Genomic DNA, 12,463 nt, shown 5'->3' with positions numbered 1-12,463 from the left:
CGCTCTTACATGTTCAAATAATTACCTGACACTGATTATTCAGATTAATGTTAAATCCACTAAAAACACAAATATGCTGATGACTTGAAATCATAAAGTAATAATAATTAATGCCATTTATTGACATTTCATTTCATAGAGGTATACAAGTGCCATGCTGTAAATACACAAAGTACATGGAGAAAAGGTTTACAGTTGACTGAAAGTATTTGTCTGAGTATCACAGTTGAAATGTTGGTTGTAGCAGACAATCATTAGGCTACTGCATCGGTGTCAATTTGTTTTAACACCAAGATGTTTCAAGGACTTAAAGGCAAGGTTGGCATGGCAACCCTTGGTGCCACCTAAAATACTCTGGATACAACAAATTACTCAGATACAACAAGGTGCTGTTGTATCTAACATATATGGTTTATTCCATTCAAGTAAGGAGTGACGCTTCATTGTCTTTCCTCCCACCGGCAGAAATGTGTCATAGAACCGTTCCGTCATGTAAATACAAGATTTAGAAAATGGACTTGAGGCCGCACATAAGAAGTCTTTATGCCTTTAATGGGGTGTGCCGACATACAGCTGGTCATTAAAGCTCTTTTTTACTGTAATTGATAGTCAAAGGTCAAACATGTTTCCTTCCTGTTACTGGAATACACTTGTCAACAAGAACTTGAGTTTGACTTGTTTTAACTTTTTTCTTTTTACTATCAGGTTCTGATTTTATTACATTTTTAAAAAAATGAGTCAGAGCCAATAAAGATTAGCAAACAAAGGGGCCTAGGATATGGAGAGGTCATGTGAAGATCAGAAGGATTCCCTCTCATGCTCCATGTAAGTGATAAGATATTTTACTGTCTCCAGGGCTGTGAAGATTTTATGAGACACTGGAAAGCAAAAACAAATAACATTGCATTACACATTTACATTCTCTTTTAGAACATTGATCTATGGAAAGCGGCCCAACATTAATTCAATTTCGTTGACATAGTTGACATACTTTCAGCCACGTGAGATTTAAAAAAGCCAAAAAGAGTCTTAGCTCTAGTCCAGATTATTTCCGGCTGTGCTTCTCCAGAGAAGACAGATATGCATAGCACAAGAACCTGGAGAATAGCAAAATGAAAAAAAACAACAGTGGGGTCGTATTTCTTTCACAATGTTGATGCACACAACATTTCTCGGTAAACTGTGGATTCATTCCTGCCTGTCCTGCACCACAGGTCAGTAGGTCAAACAAATATCAGCCCATTGGCCAAAAGCACATTTAACGCTGCGGACTATAACGTCATTTTAGAGGAAACACTCTAACCTGTGTCTGAATAGATGATAGCTTGGCTGGGTTTATCAGAGCAACCTGTAAGGGAACTTAAAAAGGTAAGTGGAACATATCCATTCATTTGGTTCGGAATCTTAAATGTGTTGTAAGAGAAGCCTTTTGCTTTGTGGAATGTTTGATACCCTGTGACATAAAAAAAAGACTACACCAATAAAGTTAACCTTGTGTGGCATGTTTAATTGAACTTCACTATAAGATCGCAGGGCAATAACGTGTGTTACATACTTTAATAACATTTCTTAAGTTTGTGATATTATTTTACCAGGCATACTTCATGCAGTAGATAATTGCCTCCCAATAGCAGCACTTTTCACTCAATGTATTATTGTACTTAAACATTGTGTCATCTTGTATTTTATAACCACTCTAATCCTAACTAGACAAACTGGTATTTCATTGTCGCGACACTCCACTTTCGCTTCATGTCCAGTAAATTAAGTTAGCCAGCTAGTTCTCATGTGATAAAGGATGCCCTTTCCATTATGTGCCTGCAGTTACTTTGGTTGCGGAATCTCCAAGATCAGCTTCATTCTTGAAATTTGGGATTCCTGGGAGCGATTGGTGAGTTTTTCCTTTCTCTGACTTATTTTTACACACTGAAGGATCCTGCTACCAAGTACATATTTCTGAGCTTTTCATAGTCCCATCCATTCATAAGAACTCCTTTGTATTGAATAACAGTGTGCAGACGGTTTTTCTGTGGGGACTGTAGGTGACACTGCGCAACTGCCATAGGAGGAAAGTCAATGTTTAACACTCCTACTGTTATTAGTGTTGAGGAACATGCACAACAACACAAAACAGAGTGATCTATGAGATAAGAAAAAAAGTATGGACAGAACTGGGCATATGTTGGCAGAATCAGCATTAAAGTGTCTTTTAACTGGCCACTTTTCTTTTTTTACAAGATCAATGACACACATGGGCAGTAAGACTTAATGTACGTTGGAGTGGACAGTGTTGTATGATTTGACAGACAGTAGACTATGCATTTACAATGCAGTGATAAAGCATTTAGTAGTTTGTAGCTGTGCATACTTGAAAAGATAGGCATAGCTGTAACTGGCCTTTCCATGTCTCACACATCTGTCCACAATGCATGGTTGAAGTTGAAATGTATATATAAGAAACTAGATTTTTGTTATATTTCCAATGCATTTGCATTCTTTACCGAGGTCTATCCTCATCCGGGGAAACCTAATAGTTTTGTTTCCTAGACTCCAGGGCGGAGGAAAGATGTCCTAATGGGGGTGGTTCAGCTTACAAGAGTTTCATTACTTGGCCATATCTTTTTTTTCCCTGGCAGCTCCTGACCCAAATGCTTTGTCAGCACAGACACACAACCACTTTTGGTTGCTCAATCTTCCAACCATACACTGTAGCTATCGAACCTGAACTGTGTCATGTTTTCGGCCTCTGTTTCTGATGCTTTCATGCAGGTTTGTACCTCACATGGTTGTCATAAAGATAGCTGCTAGCCAGGGAGAGGTTTGCAATTAAAGCAGTCATTGATCAGAGAATCAGCTGCATGAAGATACGTTTTCGTTCTTTTTATGAGCTGTTTCTTGGTAGCTGGAAGGGAACAACTATTTCCTGTTCCTTTTATCTAAATACGATCTTACTGTATCTTGGGGTCTTTTATGGACTTTGGCCAAAGGTGTGGATGAGAAGTTGTACATCATGCTTACACGTGGGCAAGGAACACTGCAGAACAATGCAGCATGAATAAGCTCTTCCTATAGGAGACACCATATAGAAAAGTCTTCCAGTGTGACATCTGTTTATTAGCAATTCAGTACATTACTTTTTCAACTCCTCAGTGCCATGACGTCTAGTATATACACTATAGATGGTAAGTGCCAGGATTTCTTTTTTAAATCACTCCATGAACAACTACTTTCCTCATGCTGACGTGTACATGTATTTTTTTCTGATTATTTTCGTTAAATACAGTTTTAAGAATTATTCAAGGCCCTGGTAATGGAAAGGATCAAAGGGGTAATGGAATCACGTTGGAAGCAAATGCTTTATGGGTTTTGTCTCGTAGGTCTGTCTGGTCTGGCTCCACAAATTTGTATTTCATCATACGGTTCTCGTGACATTGACTCGACAGTCCACATTTTGAGCATACAGAGCATTTCATGTTCGACAATTTGTTTGAAGCTTAGCAAACTAAATTATTTTTTGAAAAAGGAAATGAACTCCCTGCAGATGGACTGCATTGATTGTTTAACAGCTTTTTTTTTTTTTTTTGCTACATTATTTCTTTCATTGTCTGTTAATTCCTTTAGAATAATGGCTTGTTAAAGTTTGGGGGTAAATACTGTAGGTAGTATAACATGTAAGTGAGGTGTAGACTAGAGAAAGCAAACTAATCAGTCACCGTTAATACTCATATTTGCTACATAACTCGTGTGAATGTAATATATATTATTTTATTCAGTGGCAAAGTTAAACTCATGTTTGTCATATTAACAACACACTTATATAATATAGTATATGGTATTCAATGTAATAGGCCTAAAAAGTATCATATGTACAGAACAGTGTATATCGGTATAGTATATACCGATATACATATAGAGTATGTAGGTCACCTGTCCGAGAGTTTACCTGTCACAGACAGATATACAGTCTGAAAGAGAAGAGAAGGAATGTCTGCCGTTGGAAGTGGCAGGGTTCAAGATTCAAGAAAACTTTATTTATCCCCAGGGGATAATTAGAGCAGGCACGTAGAGCAGACATTAGCAACTATTACAACACGACTAAACATAGATAAATAAGATACACACAGTATAAAAAACATAAACCAATATGTGCCGAGAATAAAATGAGCAACTGTGCAATGGGGCAATGAGGTAGCTATAGATTGCAATATGTAAAGATATATATATATATATATATATACCAATCTTCTATATGTGCAAATGAGGGGATTTGAGTTGAGGAGCGTGACAGCCCTTGGCACAAAGGTAGCCCTTCTCCTCACTGTCCTGCAGGCAGGGCAGCGAAGCCTGCGACCTGATGGGAGCCACTCAAATGATGAGAAAAGGGAGTGTGAAGGGTCCTGCATGATACGGTTCGCTATCTTGCATGTTAAATGTTCATACACAGCAGACCGAGTCCTGAGGGGTAATCCAATTGAAAGAGAAATCTGTCATTTTGGCACTTTGCTGCATCTGCTTCGAGCAACTTAGTTATTTTTTTCTTTTCTTTAACTGTTCTGAGCCACTTTTGAATTTTGTGGCATGCTTTTCCCTACATGATCTTTCAAGAAGAGAGTATGATCTCTAATTGATTGACAACAGTGATGGTGTAAAATAGGAGGGGGGGGGCTTTACTCTGGGAGGGGGACTTTTACCCCATTTCCACTACTCACCCCACAGGTTTTAATCCCTTCATACAACTGTGGACAACATTGCCGAATCAACCAATCTTCTATTTGCAAAATGACTTAATTATATTTAGTGAACTGCTGCCTTCATTAATGTATCTGGTTTAATACAGTTGACACTGGATATCTCTGTGCTTCTCATGAAAATAATGTCTTGTTTTCAGTAGAGCAAAGCTGTCAAACAATAATACATTTCCTCTTGCAGTATGTATCCACCTACTGGTGAGCTCAGACTGTAGGAGAAGGTGAATGGGAGAGAGAGGGAGGAACTCCCTGTTAATCATTTTTCAGTGTGGTTGAAGTATTGTGGGGTTAATGTTGGGTCACTTATCTTTCCTAGAAGTACTGGATACACCACATCCTGTAAGTATGCCACAGTGGTACTTCTCATTCAGTCGGAGGAAAAATGCGTAAACAGGATTCTGGCATTTGTTTCTATCATTATCCCCAATGACATGGACTGCTGTTTTTTTGTTTACCAGATAGACTTCACTGCATAGGATTTGAAAAAAGAACTTCAGAAGTTTGGTTAAGTGAGTTGACTTTTTCCTACAATAAGGATATGTATTTATTTGATTACAAGCGGTCTGCTTTAAAGGAAGGCTCTTGTTAGTTAATGTGCAACCGGCTTTTTAGAGTCTGTCAATGGAGCATTAAAGTCAACTGAAAATATGAGTGTACTTTGGTAACATAATGATTGGATATTGTTTGCTTTTTTTGGGCAAAGTAAGTTAGACTGATACTACGGGAAATAATTAGATGCAGTTATATGGTGAGTTATAGCTCATATATAGTATGTATATAGCTGCATAGCTCGGCATACTCCTTCGACTAATAACTTTTGCCTATTTGTTTATCATTATATAGCCTCAACAGAGACTCATCTTGAGTTACACATAGCGGAGTCTCAGAGGTACACCTCCCTAAATCTGTTGTGCACTTCTACTAAAGGCTACTTCTCTGCCCTACGTGTAGTCATCTGAAATAAAACCAGGGTTGGCCTTTCATTTAATAATTCATAGGTTACGATAAAGAGGGTTTTATTGTCCGCCAGATCCAGATATTGCTCTCAATTCAAAGATGGCGCTGTCCATGTTTGAACCCTGAACATGAAACAGCTTTAAGAGACAGCTAAGTAGGCTCTGTGTAACACAAGCTGAGTCTCTGAGGCCAATCATTTGACAAATTTCGGTTGTCCAAATGAATGATTATGTTTTACATGAGTTTGTTCTCATGCAGGTCATTGCTTAACACTTGCATACTGTATAAGTAAGTGACTATGCATATAAGAAATTACCTTCAATTGGCAGTTTCCAGTCCTCAGTGGTGTAGTGACCTTTTTGTAATTCAAAAATAGATAATTGAATTGGACTGCACTGCACAATGATTTGTAAAGATTCAATGGTTATTTTGCTGGATTGTTTTATTGCTGTGACTCTCAAGCTGACAGTATTTGAGAGTAATGATAAAGCCAACTTAGGTTATCCAGACATCAAACATTCTACTATATTTATTTTTATATTTTTTACTGTATCAAACTACTGTCTAATGGTTAACAGCAACCTCCAACAATGCAAGCGAATCATCATCGGTTAAGCAAGGTTACTTTACAATGACCTGGTCCGGTCAGTGATGAGCAGTGTAGTCTGTTGAAAAGTTCATTGTACTGTTAATACCGGAAAAGGAACCTCTGTATTGTGCATTTGGAGACTTTGCACCTTACTGCATGTCTGCTAGAGAATTTGACACCAGGAGGTTGATAATATTGATTCACTTTAAAGTGTTCTCTCTGTGAGTACGGAAAGGAGGGACACGTGTTGGTCTGGAAAGCAACAATATCTCCATTCATTGCTTGAAATGAGGAAACTAAATCATACCAGTCAGGCAGTTAAAGATTAGCCACCTGCTTTGGTGAGTTAATTTGAATGTAGCATATGTGAAAGAGACAAGGATTGGTTGATAGATGCATAATCTACCATCAGTTGCATGGCTAAATAAGCAGTGTGGAGGGAGATTAGCCACACTGACTATACATTTGAAAGAGGACAATGTTCCTGCAGACAGCCTCCTGCTGTTCTGGGTCAGCCTGCCCCACCCACAATTATAATATGAATGTATATCTCAACCTGTCTGCCTCCCAACCTGTCTCCCCCTCCTCTTCCCCCACCCAGCTTACCTGTCTACCTGTCTCCTACGTCCCCCTCCCTTGCCTGTCTCTCCTACTCAGATCAACCTGACCCCTCCCATGTTTTACAATAACAATGTATGTATATTAGAACTGTCTGCCTCTCAGCCTGTCTCTCCTCCAATCCCACTGTTAGACGCCTCCCCCCCTGGGGAGTAAATGTTCCTTAAATATGTGACGATTTAAGGAAAGGGGGGCCACTCGTTACAACATACCCGCGTGTGTTGTAACCAGTGACCCTCCGCGGAGTTTTCTTGCTATTATTGAAAATAAACCTTTTGCTTCTACAAACGTATCATTGTTGCTTTTCCTCACCACAGCAGCATCATAAAAATTATGTATTCTGAAGTTTGTAAGTATCGTCTATGACGTTGACTATGTTATTCGTTTTGTTTTTGCTGCTAGGGTGTCTGAACAATACAAATAGTGTCAATGGTATATAAAACTGAGCCCTTGCCTGAGGTGATTCTCTTGCATTGTCATAGGTGAGGCCACTTTTATTAATGCCTGTGCCACGGAGTAGTTGCAACATTGATGCACAGGCATTCCTTGCTATCCTATAATCACTGTCTTTAATTTGTTGACACCCTTTGTGGAACACATTTATTGTCATCGTAAGGACGGGTTTGGGAGTTGACAGCACCTTGCGTGAACTATTCTGGCACATAAAGAGAGAAAAAAAATGACATAAGATCTCTTTGTTTTTTTAGAGGTTCTGACGTACTCTATATGTTCCCTACCAGGATGGCTCTGTGGGGCTTGCACCAATAACTTTTGCCTATTTGTTTGAATAAAACATGAGTCATCATAATAAAACCTGTATCAATCGGCTTCACCTGTCATTCTACTAGGTGTGCTTTTCATACCACAGGCATTGTGTGGCTATTTGAAACCGGTTTTCTACATAGTTTTAGTTAGCTTTTACATAGGAAAAGAAAGGGGAACATGCAACTTTTATTCACGCAAGTTGCTGAGCTGCTCAGTGCTTTGAGAATTGTAAGGAGTCTCTCGGTTAGTAATTTCTCCCTATATGGCAGACTGAATCTGGGAACGATTTCTTTCACCAAAACGCTTTACTGATGGCGTGGCGTCTTCTATGAATGAAGTAAGTTGTAATATTGGTTTTAAGGCTCCTGTTTTGTATAATTCCAGTTTGATTATAATGAATTGTATCAGGTAGTATCTTGGCTACACGTTTAAAAATACTGAAACAATCTGTGCACAGAATGTGGAATACAATTCTATTGGTAGTCCATCCTTGCCTGGCGCCATCAATTGTGTTTTTAACTTCTGATATGGTTATTTCCTTTCTTAGGTCCTGTTTTTGTGCAACATATAGGTACATTCAAGCTAAACCTATTTTAGAAAACGCATAGAGTCAAAATGATTTGTTATTACACCAGATGTATGTTTATTTCCATAGAATGTTGTACATTTCTGGTTAATGTTTCAATGTCTCTTCCTGGCTTTTTTTTTAGAAGCTGTATCCTTCAGTTTTAAGGTGTGGCTTTTTCAAATACTCTTTTGACTGAAGCACTTAGTTGTTTACCTGTTTTAGCTGAGATGTATAAGAATTGTGTTTGATATCAAAAACTTTTAGCTATGAAAGATTCTCATATTCTAGTTTAAATTTCTGCAATCTTTCTAAATCATCCTTGGCATAGGTTTGTTTGTGGATATTTTGGGGACAGTCCAGATGTTCCTACCCTGTCAATATCTTTATGTAGTTCCTGCTTCTTTTTTTAATTTATTTTTTGAGAATGATATTATTGAGACCCCTCATACACCCTAAATCCATCACATTTGATTTCTATTGGAGGGTCTATGGATAGATGTTGCACATTCTTTATTTGTACTTTTATATATTAAAATATGTTTCTATAAGTATTTAAGAAATTAAAGGAAAATATTTATTTTTAATTCTCCGGATTTTAGAAGGGTTTATTTAATGAAGGTGTAATTACGCACAAAACTTCAGCATGGTCTGACATGACAAAACCATGGATCTTTGTTAGTATTACATTGCTCAGTCAGCATTCAACTGTATACTAATATGCATAGTCTTTCATGCTTTTAGGGTGCATTACAGAATATCCTGTCGTTTTTTGTTTAATAGGGATTGCATAGTTGTGCTGGCGGCAGTGGTCATATATGCGCTCACGATATTATTCAAGTCTCCACCTTATATAATTGCTCCGACTTAACTGAACATGTTGTTTTTGTTGTTGTGAAGTCTATCGTAGTCAGCTTGTTGTTGCCTGGCCACTTGTTCCCATGGACTATAAAAGAAACCAGCTATAAAACAGCAAGTATAGCGTCATTGATAGTTCACCACATTATAAATCAATTTGACATTTATTTGCACATGACATGCGTTTATAGTTTTTTAGATTCCCTTTAAAGATGTAGTGGCTCACACCCACAAAACATCGCTGGAGGCTCAGGGGAAGAAGAGAGTGATGACAGAAAGTCTATCATAGCATCCATGTTCACATAAACTATTTTGTACAAACTATTTTGGCAAAAGCTCTGTCTTAGTTTTACTGGATCTCAGTGCCGCTTTTGACACAGTTGACCACAGCATATTACTAGATCGACTAGCAAACTGGGTTGGACTTTCTGGAACTGTACTAAACTGGTTTGAATCATACTTAAAGGACAGAGACTACTATGTATCAATAGGCAATTTCACATCCGAGAGAACAAATATTACATGCGGGGTCCCCCAAGGTTCCATTCTTGGGCCTCTTCTGTTCAACATCTACATGCTCCCACTAGCTCAGATTATGAACAAGAACAAATTATGTTACCATAATTATGCAGACGACACACAAATTTACATAACCATATCACCAGGAGACTACAGTCCGATCCAAGCACTAAGTAAGTGCATTGAACAAATCAATGACTGGATGTGCCAAAACTTTCTTCAATTAAACAAAGACAAAACTGAAGTAATTGTCTTTGGTAACAGGGATAAACAATTAAAAGTCAGCGCACAGCTTAAATCTGTTATGTTAGAAAGCACACACCAAGCTAGAAATCTTGGAGTAGTCATAGATTCAGACTTGAATTTCAAAAAACACATTAAATCAATTACTAAGTCAGCCTACTACCACCTTAAAAATATATCAAGAATTAAAGGGCTACTGTCTCAGCAGGACTTAGAAAAACTTGTCCATGCATTTATTTTTAGTAGACTTGACTACTGCAATAGTGTCTTTGCAGGCCTTCCTAAAAAGTCAATCAGATAGCTTCAGCTAATTCAAAACGCTGCTGCTCGAGTCCTCACTAGGACCAAAAAAGTGGATCACATTACCCCAGTTCTTAGGTCTTTACACTGGCTTCCTGTCACTCTAAGAATTGATTTTAAAATATTGATGTTGGTCTATAAAGCCCTAAATGGTTTAGGCCCAAAATACATCGCTGACCTGCTGATCCCATACAAACCAGTCAGAGCTTTAATGCACCAAAGCTCTGGAATAAACTTCCACGGGACTTGAGGTCCGCTTCAACACTCGGCTCTTTTAAATCAGGTCTGAAGACTTTACTGTTTCCGTTTTAACCTGTAATTTAAAATTTTTATTTATTTTTATTCTTTTTAAATTTTTAAATTATTTTATGTTCATGTTTCTCATTCGCTTTTTTATGTATTTTTTTAATGTGTGCTCTATTCTTGATGTGTTTTTGTTTTTGCATCTGTAAAGCACCTTGAATGGCCTTGTGTCCGAAATGTGCTTTATAAATAAACTTGCCTTGCCTTGCCTTACCTACTTCTGTCAGGTGACAGGTGTCACATAAGGACATTGCTTCAGGTTCACTAAAGCTGCTTTACAGTTGACTTCACTTTTTTCAGACATACGGTACAGCACGGACTTTGAAATGAATTAGTCTGTTAGTATAACACATACTCTTCAATCAATGACATTCACCTTTCTGCCCAAAAATGTAAGAGATTTCCACATGTCATTTGTTTTGGGACAGTGCCAGAACTAAATACCATTCTTGGTGTTAACATCTGAGTGTCAAATTGAAAGTTTAAGCTTGGTGACACACTCAGAGTAAGTGTTCAAATAAAAATATTAATTAAGCAATTTTCATAGTTTTCTTTTAGCTGTGATGCTTTTTTTATTCTTCAATAAACTTCATAGTAGCCAACCTGTTGTGGAGTGAAGTAACCAGCTTTCAATCAGGCCATTTTCCAGAAGCACACTCAATATAACTGTCAGTTCTGATCAAGGTTTACGGTTGTGTCATGCCAGCTAACACAAATTAAGCTGGGCTATGAGGAACTCGCTTCCTAATACACCCCTCAGATCAAACTGGCCAAACAAATCTTTCATTCAGAAGCTCCAAATCTAAACCATCAGAATGACAGTAAATCACAGCAAAGCTCTACCCAAAAGCTCTCACTTTGATTGATCAAAATAAAAAATAAAGCTAAATACGGTGAGTTTTGGTGTCAGCCATTAAGTTTACCAATGGGGGAAAAAATAGCTACACACTTAACCAGCATGGCAACTCTGGCAAATTGGTTTCGGTCTGCCAACACTATTCCCTATTCATTTCAGTAAAGTTTAGTCATGTGTCAGTGTGTGTGATTGTACTGTCTGCCCCTAAGGCTTCACATAATTTCTGATCTGTGAAACAGACTTTGCCTTGTTGTTACAGCCTTCCAAATACATTCATTGATTTTGAAAACAGTTGCCACATTCTGCAATTCATTAACATTTATGCTTTTACTATTTTTAATGCTGCATCACATTCCCACAGCTTTTGAAAGTCTTGGCCTTTATAAACATGCATTGAGACGATCAGCTGTTTGCCTGGCACTGTTATTTATGGCACCCTTACATATCACTAGAAACCAATGCTCTCTGCTTGTTTTCCACCTGCTGGGCAGGTGAGAAAAATAAAAAGTACTAAACTAAACAAGACACAATAATATCTAGACATGGGATTAAACATTAAAAGGATAACAATATACATTGATATAAATACATAGGATAAAAAAAGTTTACAAAAAACACTACCTTACATATTTTATAAAAAATATACCCCTATCCTAGAAGCACAAAAGTGATATGTGTGTGATATGTGCAGGTCTGTTGCGCAAGCAGCCGAGCCTTTGTCAGACGGGAGAAAGATTTAAAAAATGTATCGGTAATTAGATCTGTTGGGAGACTGTTCCAGTGTTTGATGCCTACAGAGGAGAAGGACGACTTTCCAAATGTGGTTTTGCATTGTGGGATTCTGCATTCTCCCCTAGTTGTTGACCTGGTTGCTCGCGCTGAGAATTCGGAGCCCAGTTTCAAAGTTCCTTAAGGGAGGAGGCGCAGCATTGTGTATGATTTTAAAAATTAAGCACACATTAACATACACAATGCAATTTTCAAAATTAAAGGAGATTGTGTTCATCCAGAATTTTGCAGTGGTGATATTGACGAGTTTTTTCATCATGAATTTTAAGAGAGTTTTTATATAATGATTCAAGTGGTCTCAAGGTTGTTTTACCTGCTTGAGACCAACTTGTCATACAGTGGGAAAAATGGGA

General features: G+C 37.8%; 1 protein-coding gene across 1 annotated transcript in view; it reads left to right on the top strand.

Moving 5' to 3' along the window:
* Positions 1-7,891: 7,891 nt before the first annotated feature.
* The window catches only part of slc2a9l2 (solute carrier family 2 member 9, like 2), a 122,614-nt gene continuing 118,042 nt past the window's right edge, over positions 7,892-12,463 (top strand). The window contains exon 1 of the mRNA XM_080025446.1: positions 7,892-8,014. The gene's annotated coding sequence lies outside the window, so the exon portion shown is untranslated. The remainder of the gene's footprint in view (positions 8,015-12,463) is intronic.

This window comes from Ammodytes marinus (assembly GCF_949987685.1).
Source record: "Ammodytes marinus genome assembly, chromosome: 4".
In the NCBI taxonomy this organism is placed as follows: Eukaryota; Metazoa; Chordata; class Actinopteri; order Uranoscopiformes; family Ammodytidae; genus Ammodytes; species Ammodytes marinus.
This window is presented reverse-complemented; position numbering and strand designations above follow the sequence as displayed.